Source organism: Centropristis striata, chromosome 3, assembly GCF_030273125.1.
Source record: "Centropristis striata isolate RG_2023a ecotype Rhode Island chromosome 3, C.striata_1.0, whole genome shotgun sequence".
Taxonomy (NCBI): Eukaryota; Metazoa; Chordata; class Actinopteri; order Perciformes; family Serranidae; genus Centropristis; species Centropristis striata.
The window spans coordinates 27,432,903-27,446,608 of NC_081519.1; the positions used below are offsets into that span (position 1 = coordinate 27,432,903).

A 13,706-nucleotide genomic window follows, 5' to 3' on the forward strand; every position below is an offset into this window, starting at 1 on the left:
TTAAATGAGATTTGAATTTAAAGTAAAAAATAAATATTTCACCTGAAATTAATATATTATTAATGTAGGCTTATTAAGGATGTTTAACCAATCATTTCAGGACTGTCAATAATTTTTTATTTTATCCAATGAGACTTGAAGTTTATTATTGTGTTTGTGGTAATCTACATTTGAATGTCATTATAGTTATGTTTTAGAAGATAAAACTAATGTTAATTGCAAAATGAATGTCATTGAAAATAATGTTCATGTCATTGAAAGGCCTTGAAAATCTACCATTGCTTTTTTTGTTTGTTTGATGTGCTTCTCTCTGGGTCAGGAATTGCAAAACTATCGTAAAATTTTGAAGCAACAAAGTAGATTGATACTTGTGTATACAGATAGCTTTCCCCTGAGACACCGGTGTTGGTCTCTTGCATGCAATGTTTAGACTTACCCTCTCCGCCCCCTCCCCAGAAACAACAATTACAAATCTCACAAAAGTTTTGTTAATCTAAAAAGTTACCATCAAGATGCAACCTCTCCTTGGATGGAAGTGCGTGCAATGGTTGGTTTAAAAAAAAAGATGATGTTTAGTATGATTGATTCTCATTAAGTTATGTATTTATAAATATACATTTCATGTTTGTGTTTGTTGAAATGGAAGACATACAATGTTTTGTGTATCACTTTGTGCAGAATTACCAATTGAAGAATTTTTTAAAAAGCCTATCTTTTCAACTGGTGAACAGGGGGCAAGTGGGTCCAGAGGTCATCCAGCTGTTCTTGGACTGTGGGGGTGTCTGTATTTTCAGAACCTGATGACACACAATACCAAATTTATTCATACATTATAAATATTCAATTGTGAATTAATATTTTATTATTCAAAGGAAGTAGTTAAGACAGCAGATTGTATTATCAGGCCATGTCTGTGTCCACTGTGATGGGGAAAAAAACAAACCCATACCTTGTAGACTGGAGAAGGAGTTGTGGGTGCGTTATCCATCATCCACAGCCGGCTGGTTGACGGAGGTCTTTGAGGTACCCCATGGTCGGAAGTGGTTGGGCTAAGTTGGGCAGGATCTGCAAGGTCGAGACTTGTCCAACGCACTTTCTGAGCGCGGCATCTTGGAAGCAGCGGTCTTCCTCGTCTCACTTGGTCCTGCAATATACAATAGCCTGTACAACAATAACTCACAAAATAACACAATTGTAACAATAATATGCAACTGTAAGTGATTTGAACTAAATTAATTTGCTAACTTAACTGTCCCTAGACCAGCATAAAAAGCTAAACTATACAAACTAAATACTCTACTATAAACCTAACCTACTCCTAACCTAACCTAAATATAAATGTGCAAAAAATATGAAAAGTTAGCTTAGTCTGTCTTGAAGATGCTGGACACAGGAAACCTGGAAAAGTCAGAAAATACAGTGACTTCTATACTATATATTGAGGACCACATGCTGAAAAATCTGCATCATGTGAAATACTTATTCTGATGTGAAACAACAACATGGTGATGGCTTCTCAGGTTTTAGCCTACAAAATAAATAAATACATTAATACATTAATGAGACAGCAATACTTAATTAGATGAGAGTTTGACCAAGCGTCAATTAATGAATGAACATTATTGTTACCAATTTTTTTTTACTAGTTACTAGGTTTTGTACTAATAATCTATTTTCCCCCATTCTGATTTAAAAATGAATAAATACATGAATAATACTAATAATATTGATTATCCCAAATACACCGTTCCTTCAGATATATTTGTATATCACTATACATGACATCACAGAACAGTGGTTGAAAGTTCTTTATGAATAATAATTTCAGTGTTTCTCAACATTACAAAAGCATTTTTTTAAAATTGCTTACCTGAAAAGGTGAAGACAAACAACTGAATGCTGAAGGTCAATGAAGAACTGGATACTCAAGTCTCTTAGGTGAAGTAGTGTTTATCTAGAACAGGATGACAACCGTGAGCATTGCAGCAATGTAACAATAATGTATTATTAATGTTTTAAATAACTGAATTAATGTATCACTTATTCATAAAAATCAGTATGAAGCTGAATATAATCATTAGAATTAAATACACACATAGCACCTCTAGAAACACAGCAAAATTTCCAGCATATGTGCCCCTCTGCATCCTTTATAGATAATATAAATTTTAACTTTCTTCATACATTTATACGTGTTTTATACATTTTTATAGCACCCATGGTCCTCAGGGGTCAAAAAGGACCTCATGACATTAGACTGGTTTTAGGAAATGTAGAAAAAATTTTTACCAACTTTTTTTTCACCTTTTAAGGTAACTCATTACCAAAAAAATTTCATTTCAAATTTCATTTTCATATTTTTTTCATTATTATTGGTCAATTTTATTCAAATATACAAATATCAAAACATAAGTTTCACTAAAAGTTGACATGGCCTACTCTGTGCATTCCCAACAAGAATTATTTTTTTCCATTACTATTGAAAAAAGTATTCAGGGTTTTTTAAAACTTTTTTCTCTCTTGAAATGAGGCCTAATTTAAGCCACTAATGGCTATGACTCTGGTATTACAAATACACCTTATTACATAATAACCTCTATTATCAAAATATTACTGCAGTATTAATATCAGAAGAAAACAGGATTAAAGCCTACAATGAAAATGCTTCACAGCACCACTTGAGGACGGACACACACACACACACACAAATTAATCCAAAGCTGTTTAAGCCTACATTTTCAACTTCCAATCAATCTCTCTCTCTCTCTCTCTCTCTCTCTCTCTCTCTCTCTCTCTCTCACACACACACACACACACAGAGTACATTAATATTAGTCACAGGAGCACATACTTCAGGTACCAGTTGACATGACAAATTGGAAAAAAGAAATGGTAATAGTTTGGGTAATAGTCTGCTAACAGTAGTGAGTAACATTAACACAATGTAAATCTTAAATGGTGAAGTAAACTACCAGTTCATCATTACAGTAAATTTCTACAGCCCTGACTCCATGGTTAAATGTATATCCCCATGATTATCTTTTCTTTTTAACCTCTCATTACCAAGTGATATGAGTTTCAGTTTAATATTATCCAAATACACCGAATGTTCAAATTTAGCCATTGATGAGTATGACATTGGTATTACTATTACACCTTATTACATAAGAATACCAAAACATCCTCACAAAAAACAGGACTATTTTCAAGAAGCTACCATCAAAATCCACATACAATTAGCTACATATCACAGTTTAAAAAAAAAAAAAAATAGTCAGGCCAACATTGTACACTAACCCTACATTAAAAATGGCATTTAGACAACATTAATCAAGGAAAATAGCAAAGCTGGCAATTTTTTAGCATTATTATATTATTATTAGCATAATGATACCTTCCTAGATAGACACAAGACAAAACACAGCAATCATAAACTGTTGTGGCCTACATTATCAACTCACAATGCATTATAGGCTGTCTGTCAGTAGCATCAAATCAGTCAAACTATGCAATGCACTCTTAAAATCAATAGTGTTTGCTAACACCAGACACATCTACTGTTATAACAACTGTTAGCATCATGGTAACTGTAACATGGAGTAACTGTAAAGATATTCTGCCTCGACGGACCATTTATAAATTGCTTCGACATGATGCTAAAGCTAGCTCGCTAGAGAGCGCTAGCTCAGACCTAAGACCAGTAGCCGCGAACAAATTAGCAGATTAAATATAAATATAATATATTAATTAGCAAATTAAAAATAAAATGACAAACATCGTCCAAATGAAACTCAAATAACTTGCAACTACATTTCACAAAATTTTCGACAGTAGTTTCAAATATAAGTAAGTTCAAATATTAAAATGCTAACATTATAAGGCACAATTGTAACGGTAGTATGCTAGTAGTATGTCTTCTTACCTCAGACGAAAAGCCAGAGAGGCCGAGTCCCGACAGCTTTGATGTAAATCCTGTCGGATTTACATCAAAGCCAAAACACAAGGAGCCAATCAGATTCGCCCCATAACTGTGCTCCAATCCTGTGATTCCCAACAGTTGTGTGCCGCGGAACAATTTCTTACGGCACAAGTGTGCCGTAAGAAATCATCAGGTGTGCCGTGGAAGATTATCCAATCTCTAAGTGAGCGGCGTGAAGTGAGAGGCAGAACAATTAAATGCTCTTCCAACAGAGTGCAGTGTATCAGTGAATCTCGCGAATTCACGCGTAATCAAGTGATATAACCGGAAGAGAATCAACATCTCATTAATGACTGGAGACAAATCCAGGGAGTCTGCTCTATGAAATCTTCCTCCAGAAAATGCTAACTACAGACGCTGGAGTGTTTTTAATTTCACCGCCGTTATAACCGGAGCTCTACTGAGAGCACAACACTCAGTACAGTACAGCGGCATCAATCCACTGCAGTGACAGACAGGCAGTGAGACAGGTCAAGTGAAGTCAGCAGGTATTAAGTCATCAACTATGTCCATACTCCAAAACAAACCGTATACACAAACACAATAACTGAAACGCAGCTGTCCGACTCCGTCCCTCTGTGAGCCTCTTATTAAACACACCTTTCACCTCAAACAGCAGCCCTCATAAATACCCTCACCACTCTGAGCCTAAACATGAACATATCTGCAGCTCAGGATTGGTCTGAAATGACCGTCAAAAATGAAAAAGTAACCACAATAATATTTAAAAAAACACCTGTCTTAAAACCCAAATAATTCCACATCAACATCATTTAATTCCTTGGCCAGAGGAGCTCATCGCAGCTGATGCAAACCTCTAAAGAAATGATTCTTTTTACTTATTATTTCTTACCGTGACTCCACGTTCTCCACGTCAGTCAGTCGGGTTATCCTAAATTCCGCGACCTCCCTCACCACATCTTGCAGGCTATATTCTTGTGATGTGTACAGTTTAGCATGCAATATTCCCTTACTTGGCCTAACTGCTTCAAATGCGTCTCCATGTGTAGTGGCAGATTTTTAAAATAAAAAAAGCAGCTTCTGCTCAACAGAAGTATTGACAGTAGCTAGCTAAAAAAAATCATGTTGTCACCCAGACTTCTCAGACATGTTTTGCATCACACTCTTTCGTCCACAAGAAAACGTGTTCTTTCAACCTAGCCGGCCATTTGATGTCATTGCTAGCTAACGCTAATGTTAGCTAGTAATTATCTATTACCGTTAGCATGCAGCGACATAAACTAAAACGTTTTCGTCTGATAACTATTGAAAATGGAAACATTGTTCGCCTCTTCTCCATCATATTCCTGTCTCACGTTTAGCGTTTATTTATTATATTTTACGTTAAACCACCGGCGATTACTGACGGTAGTTAGCTTGACCTAGTTACCTGCTGTTGACAGGACGCTCCGGTGTCTCCGCTCGGACATCCTTCAGCTCGGACATCCTTCAGCTCAGACATCCTTCAGCGACAGCACGTCCTCTTCCCGGCACAGTACTCCAAATGTGCGAACATTTGTTACACATGCTTCACCACGCATGGTATGGTCCAGGTCAGCCTCCTGACAGCAGATTCAGACTCAGGACACAACGACACCAGGTGCTGCCGAGCTCCGCCCCCCAGAGCTCCGGCTCCACATCCTCCTCTCTCCGGACCACCGCTCCATTCTCTGATCAGAAAGTCTTCTAATGTTTGTGGGCTGTCTGAGAAGACTGACATAAATTAAGACGACCGCCATCCTCTGCTTCAGAGAGACAGCCTGCACCGCTGGACTGCAGGTCTCTGCTCGGTGTCACGGCAAACCCATGGATCTAACACTTTAACTACTGTATGATTTAGAAACATTTAGAAACAAGAAACAGCATTTTTTTAACCTTTTCATTATCAGTGATGAAGCGTAGAGTTGTGGTCGTGAATGTCATGAAACAACCGTTGTTGTTGTTTAATTGATGCCGCCGCTACCAGCTGTCAGCAGTAAACTGAAAAGGCACCCACGTGGAGGGCTGGAAAATGACCAATCATAAGAGGCCTGGGGTCAGCCTTGGCCCCGCCCCCAATGTGTAAACAGTCCTCGCTCCGCGGGAGCAGAGCTCCACCGCGAGCGACCACGGGGGAGAGTCTGCTTCACTCAGTTGCTGAATATGTGCGCGAAGATCAAACAATGACTCAAATATGACGCTATAGTCCACCTCATGCCTGCTCACTGTGGCGGAACTGTCTCCACCAGCAGTTCATTTCAGTTGATTGCTCTGCTGTGATTGGTCAACTCCACCTGGCCACCTGGTTGCTTAGCTACCAAAGTTTAATAGGTGGTTGATTACCCCGCCCCTTTTGATTAGCCACGCCCCCTTTTACTAACTAATGAACCGTTTGTCCTAGAAACTTGTATGAGGTGTCTGTGAACTCAGGACAGAGTCCCTGTTTAACTGCTGATTTAATCAACGAGAATCAAGGGCCAGAGGCAAGCACACAATCAAAATGTCTTTAGAAATTTTCTAGTTAATAATATTATCATGTCAACATTTGGGACACAGACTGCCTTTTATGTATGTAATGTATGTATAAAGAGAACTGGCTGTGCTTAGGAAAGTTGCTCAGTGGCGTATGAAGCCAAAAAAACGTACATTAAAAATGCATGTGTTGGCAAGAACGCTGCTGCTCACCAACAACTATGAGGACATGCATTGAATAACTTTTCTAAATGTCAAGAAACAATTATGTAATTGGTTGGGGACACAGAGGGTCTTTATTAGCAGACAGCTGTGGATGTCACATACAAGTGGTGCACATCATCTGAAATTTGAACATCTGAATTTCTGCTGGAAACTTTAATATTAATCTGAGATGCAGCTCAGCACTGTGTCAAGTTGTTCTGTAATGAAAATGATTAAAGTGTATAAGAGCTGAGTGTGTAAAGTCCATTCCCATGCTCAGTTATGTCTCATAAGTTGTTGAGTTGGGTTGATGTTTCTTACAAATGTTGTTATTAAAAATGATCAAAAAATCCTCCACATTAAAACACCAGGACATTGAGGAATACTACAGAAAACATCATCTCTCTAGTTGAGTATCCTGGAGATCACAGCAGCTCCTTTTATACACTGAGCTGAGGAAGTTCTGTCAAAGTCCAGAACGGCTGTCCTACGGACCCTGTCTGTCTGTGGCCCTTGTGGTTCAACAAAAAAAATGTGATTTGTGTCAATAATTTTTACTTAGGGAAAAAAACACAAAACTTGCAACAAAAACACAAAGAAGAGTGCAAGAAAATGTCAAGTAGGAAGCGTAAAGAGAAAGCTGGCTGGGAAAAATCAAGGGCCAAATCATTAAAATGTAGAAAGCTTACTGAGCCATTTAGTATTGAACCACCTAGTAAGACTGGAGGATGAGCAGTAGGAGGAGGTTGAACCTACATTTATTAGGGTTCTGTTGCTATGAACGAACAAAATTTATTTTGGGTTTTGGGGCAAGTGGTTATCTAAATGTCTAATCACATATGTGTTGTGGGCCTAAACTTGGGAAAAAGTCCAGGGCGTCTCTGCTCTCACTACAATGACACTGTGGTTTCTGTTTAGTTATTCTCAATTTATTCAACCCCAATTCTAGCAGCAAATATTCAGATACAATATATGAAAATAATACATTTAATAATAATAATAATAATAATAATAATAATAATACATTTTATTTCTAATGCACTTTTTATCAGCAGATCTCAAAGTGCTTAACAAGTAAAATCATTTTAAAAACAACTCAATAGAGGTAGGTTAAAAAGTCGGTTTCAAGTTTATCATTTGTAGGCCTTTCTGAATAAAAACGTTTTCAGGCCTGTCTTGAAAGAGTCTAGGCTCTGAGTGGCCCTCAGCTGGGTGGGGAGGCTGTTCCACAGGCATGGTGCGACAGGGCTGTGGCAGGGTTTGGGGCGGTTTTGATGTAAAGTTGGATGTCATCAGCATAACAGTGGAAGGAGAGTCCGTGATTGCTGATGACTTGACCAAGGGGAAGCATGTAGATGGTGAAGAGGATGGGGGCGAGGACTGACCCCTGGGGAACGCCACAGGTGACACGAAGCGGCTGGGACTCAGATCCTCCGAGCGAGACATGTTCGGTCCTATCTGAAAGATAGGACTTAAACCACTGCAGTGAGTGGTCTGTCAGCTTGATGGTTTTGTGGAGACGATCGAGGAGGATGGTGTGCTCAACGGTGTCGAACGCTGCTGTTAGTTCTAGAAGGATGAGTAGTGTTGGTAATCCTGAGTCAGCGGTCATCAGAAGGTCGTTTGTTACCTTGAGCAGAGCTGTCTCGGTACTGTGGGCTGAACGAAAGCCTGGCTGAAATGTTTCGAACAGGTTATGTGTGAGGTGGTCCTGGAGCTGTATGGCAACTGTTTTCTCAAGTACTTTGGATAGAAAGGGGAGGTTTGAAATAGGCCTGTAGTTTGCGAGGTTGTCCGGGTCCAGGGAGGGTTTCTTCAGGAGGGGACGGATGACATCAGCTTTGAGGGCAGGTGGAACATGGGCGGTTCGAAGTGACAGGTTGACAGCCTGAGTGATGATTGGGCTGAGGGTGGAGATGTGTGATTTAAGCAGAGTAGTTGGGAAGGGGTCTAAGCAGCAGGTGGATGGCTTCATTCCTCTGATGGTTTTCTCAATCTGACTCTGCTGGACCTCATAGAAGCAAGGGAGGGATAGCAGACTCCCCGCAAGGAGGGTCGGAGCAGGGGGAGAGGGAGAGGAAGAGCCGGGCAACATAAAGCGGATGTTGTTGACTTTGGATCTAAAAAAGTCGATGAAGATATTGCATCACTCAACTGTGGCTTCAGTCAGTGGGGGTGTTTGTGGCTTCAGGAGGTGATTTATTGTGGAAAAGAGTTTCTTGGAGTTTCCACTGTTCCTATTGATGAGGTTGGAGTAGAATGTCGACCGTGCATCTTTTAGGGCCTGGCAGTAGACTTTTTGATGTTCACGGAAGGCCAGTTTGTGAACAGTGAGCCCAGTGTGTCTGAGTTTACGTTCCAGTGCACGGCCAGCTGTTTTAATTTTCCGTAGTTCCAGTTTGTACCAGGGAGCGGAGCGTTCAAACGCGACTTCACGTGTCCTAACAGGAGCGTGAGAGTCGAGGACACTGCTCAGAGAAGTGTTGTAGTGCTCCACTAGCTCATCCACAGTTTCAAGGGCTGGGCAGGTGATATGCTGGAGGTCTACAGCCAGGTCCACTGAAACAATCTGTTTTAAATTCCTAAAAGTTATCTGACGCTTGGGTCTGGAGGGAGGCAGCAGAGATGTCAGAGTCATTGAGACTACCTTGTGGTCAGACACCCCGAGATCGTAGACCTCGAGATTCTTGATGGAGGCTGAGTTGGTGATGGCCAGATCCAACGTGAGACCTTTATTGTGGGTGGGAGCCTCGACATGTTGCTGCAGACCAAGACAATCCAGCAGGCTCAGAAACTCTACTGCCAGTGGACAGGAGGGGTTGTCAACATGAATGTTGATGTCACCAATAATTATAATATTATTTGACATGGTGCAGAGTGATGTGAGGAGATCATGTATTTCAGGGAGAAAAGAAGAATTTGGTTTTGGGGGACGGTAAATTAGAAGCACTGTCATGGAGTATGGAGGTTTGCATTTGAAAGCTAGACACTCCATGGAGGTGAGGTCAGGCAACGGAAGAGGTGAGAGTTCCAGTTCAGTCCGGTGGATAAGGAGTAAGCCACCACCTCTGCCTGAGGTTCGTGCTCTCTCCATGTAGTTGTAGCCAGGGGGGCAGACTTCATTCAGCAGAAGGTGGTCCCCGGATTTGTGCCATGTTTCAACTAAACACATAAAATCCAGACCTTTTTCTAGGATATGGTCATGTATGAGCAGTGATTTCTTGTTGAGGGATTGTGTGTTTAGCAGTTCCATAGTGACAGGAGACAGGGGTGGTGGTGAGTGTCTCTGTAAACTCCGCAGCACAGTGTGATCCACTGCAAATTTTCCATGTCGCCTGGTGCTGCTTTCACTACAAGTCCCTACCACGCCAGCTTTCTGATGACGTCGGCAGAGTGCGACGCGATCAGCTGCAGACCAGATGGAAGCAACCGTAGCAGGACAGTGCTGGGAGTAAACAAACTTTTTACGGGCACTCCGATGGACATAACGGGGTCGGCGTAGAAGTCTGTGCTGTCTGATGGCGGCAATGCATGTTGGAGTGGTGGAGTTGTTGAGACTTAGCAGCTGCAGGGCGGAGTATTTGAGCATCGAGCCGGGTGCCGGTAAGATTAGCGTGATGCTAATTGTTAGCCATGCACCGAGTTGGAGAAATAGCCAGGTGGATGGAAGCATTGAGGCTAGCCAGGGATGGTAGTAGTCCTGGGCATGAGCTGAGCCACACCGAGGGTCAACAGCAGGCTGTACCGTTGGAAGACCTCCCAGGAGCACAGCAGCGATGGTCAGTCCGGGTGTGAGCCCCCGTCAGCGGCAGAGCAGGAGCAAACAGCCGGTGTTCAGAGCGATGTCAGCAGGTGGGCACAGAACCCGAGTAAAATCCAGGGATATAAGGTTTTCCAGTAGAAAGTCAGATCAGGTTGGTCACATCATCTTTGCACGCAGAGATTGTTAGAAGGAGCGCATTAGTTTAGGGACGGAGACGGAGAAGCGGCGAACAAACAAACGGCAGCGTCCTCTCCGCTCTCCACCACTTCTCATTTGTACTGCATGAGAAGAACTGCAGGGCGCACCGACAGGCCGTGGGAATGCTAAGAGGTTTTTAGAAGCCTCCCAGCCTCCCTCTGGTGACCTTTGTGATTGTCCTATTTTCTCCACCAGTCTGATGGTATTCGAACCAATAAACCAATCATTCCTTATGCAGTCCGAGTAGTAGTGCAGAGGGGTAAGACTGATTATTATTATCATTACTAACCTCATAATAACCTTATTTTCCCCAGGTTAATACTTAATAGTACTAATAGTAATAGGAAAAATAGTCTACAAACAATTTCACAACTACTTATGCAATCATGATATCTTTGATTGTTTACAAAGCTGTCAGTGGCCTGCCAGCAATAATATTTTCAACAAGCTCCCCTGCCAGGAGCCAGTCAGGCTCTCAGATCCTCTGGCAAAGGCCTTTTACAGATTCCTTCAGAGTCCATATGTGATATACCCCCACATTTCTGTATTTTAAAAGCATGCTTAAAACCTCCATGTTTAGTTGGTATAGCAAATCCATAAGCCCCCATAATCCTTGCCCCCATAGCTTTGGCCTGCCAGTCCAGGCTTTCCTCTACATACAGACTGTAAACTAGGCATTAGCCAGTCTCCCAGCAGTATAGCTCTGTTGCCCATTAGCAAGCTCATGTAATGGGATTCAAGCAGTTTCTTTCAGTAGAGTTTCCAGTTTAAACTCAGGATTCAGTCAATACACGTTTGTGCTCCCACAACTGAAAAATACTAACCTGGAATTTTAACATTAAATAAAACCATATAAAAGCCACCATTTAAAAAATAAAAAGATCCTTAATAGTCTCTGCATCTTATAGCTCTAAGGTTGCTGACGTCTCCCCAGCATCAGGGCTATAGAAACAGAGAGGCAAAACTACAACCACCACTAGATGGCGTTGCGTTTTGGACTGAAGATGTCCATGCACTGCAAAAAAACATTAAGCCTACCAAGTATTTTCTTCTTATATCTAGCAATAGTATCTTTATTATATTGTTTTGAGTATAATTTACCTTTACCATAGCTTTATGTGCTTATTTAATTATTAGTAGTATTATTATTATGTACTTATGTAATTATCTTATTGTTTTAAAGTCTTTTTCAGGATTTACATTGTTGGGTTTTTCCACACACCAAAACGTGCTCATTTCAGGTATTGCTTGCTTATTTTAATGTTACTGCAGTCAGGCTTTTCAAGCCACAGTCGCTCAAAATAAGTATATTTGGACTTATTTCAAGACGTCATTGGTTTTTCCAGTGACTAGATATTTTTACTTATTTAAAGAATTCTTACCAAGAAAAATGTACTTACTGCACTGACAGATAACTTTATTTGTTTCAAGCATGTATTTGCTTAATTCTAGTTATTTATTTCTAATTTTTTGTCAGTTGGTCTTTGCAGTGTGGACCACAGCCTGGACCTACAGAGACAACGCTAGAGAGTAGTCAAAGTGAAATGAAAGAAGGCACTGTTCAGCAATCCACCGCAAAAACACTCAGTGTGACAGTACACATCTTTTCAATGGGTTTATTCATTTATTCCATATCCTTGATATTAGGCATCAGTTCCCTTCACTAGTTTGGCATTTTGTCTTACTAGTTGAACAAAAACTCTTAGTTAACCTAGTTAACAAAATGTTTAGTAGTTAAACTAGTAAAGCAAAAATGCCCACTCGGTAACTAGTCAAGGCAAAAGCTGGTTAGTTGACTAGTTAAAGCCTCTCTCAGTAATCTATTTACTAGTTAACTGGTGAGGTCCAATACCTCCACTCGTTACACTACTGAGACACATTTTGACTTAACTAGTCCAAAATGTTTATTAGTTACACTTGTTGCTAATCAGGAGGCAGGGGAGGGTCATGGATCCAACGTTCCTATTGGCTCCCCAGCAAGAATTCCACCCAACCAAAATGTAACCCTATAAAGCCTGGTATGCTTCTCCTCTTGTTTAACAGCAGTTCTTTACTTACTATCCATGCAGAATAAATCATTAAACTGCGTGTTCCATCAGATAATTATTTAAAAAAAAATATTAACATCAATCAAACAAAAGGTTGTTTATTGTTTTGATGTTGTGCTATTGAAAGAATGAAACACAAAGCTTTGTTATAATTTTCAATTGTGATGAGGTAGATAAGTAAAGCAGTTTCATTGCATCATTTCTTTGAGAGAGAGCATCAGGTCCACAGTCCAGGATGAAACATTGAAAATCCAGGACTACATCAAGAAGATGGCCGCAACAGATGGACTGCTAAGTGAATGCCTCAGGCAGCTGAAACCTGATGAGTGAAGGGGAAGAGGAGCAGACAACATGGAGGGGCAAGCCCCACATAGCATATACCACCATCAGATAGAGGAAGTGGATGATATCAGCAGGACCTACCAATGGTAATCATGGCGGCACAAGAACAGGGCCAAAGCACAGGGCTATAGAGGCCAGGATCTACCAGAGCAGATCAGACTCAGGGTGCAGGCTGAGACGGTCCAACACATAGTAGCAGGGTGTAAGATGCTAAGTAGATCAGCCTACATGGAGAGGCACAACCAGGTGGCTGGGATAGTGTACAGGAACATCTGCACACAGTAAGGACTAGAAGTACCTAAATCTGATGGGACATACCACCGAAGGTGGTTGAGAACAACAGGGCTAAGGTGCTGTGGGACTTCAGCTTCCAGACTGACAAACAGCTGCAGGCTAACCAACCTGACATAGTGGAGGTGGACAGAGTGCAGAAGAAGGATTGAAAGAACAGCTGGAACAGATGTGGCAGGTTAAAACAGACGTGGTCCCTGTGGTATAGGAGCACTGGGGGAAGTGACCCCCAAACTGGGAGAGTGGCTCCAGCAGATCCCGGGAATAACACCTGAAGCCTCGGTCCAGAAGAACGCAGTCCTAGGAACAGCTAAGATACTGCACGGACATTGTTTTATTTTAGTTTTTTAAATATAATAATATATAATATATTGTCCAGCCTGACTATGACGCCTCCATCTGACTGCACACCACACACACTACAGGTAGA

General features: G+C 41.1%; 1 long non-coding RNA gene across 3 annotated transcripts; it reads right to left on the reverse strand.

Annotated features, from left to right (window-relative positions):
• LOC131968679 (uncharacterized) lies at positions 1-5,461 on the reverse strand. Of its 3 annotated transcripts, none has more exons than XR_009394053.1 (3): positions 5,370-5,461; positions 950-1,954; positions 1-797 (listed from the first exon to the last, which is right to left on the reverse strand). It is a non-coding gene; the product is annotated as an uncharacterized LOC131968679 (long non-coding RNA). The 3 variants fall into 3 exon arrangements; XR_009394054.1 differs by lacking the exon at positions 5,370-5,461 and adding an exon at positions 4,833-4,847; XR_009394055.1 differs by lacking the exon at positions 5,370-5,461 and adding an exon at positions 3,923-3,965.
• Positions 5,462-13,706: the final 8,245 nt, after the last annotated feature.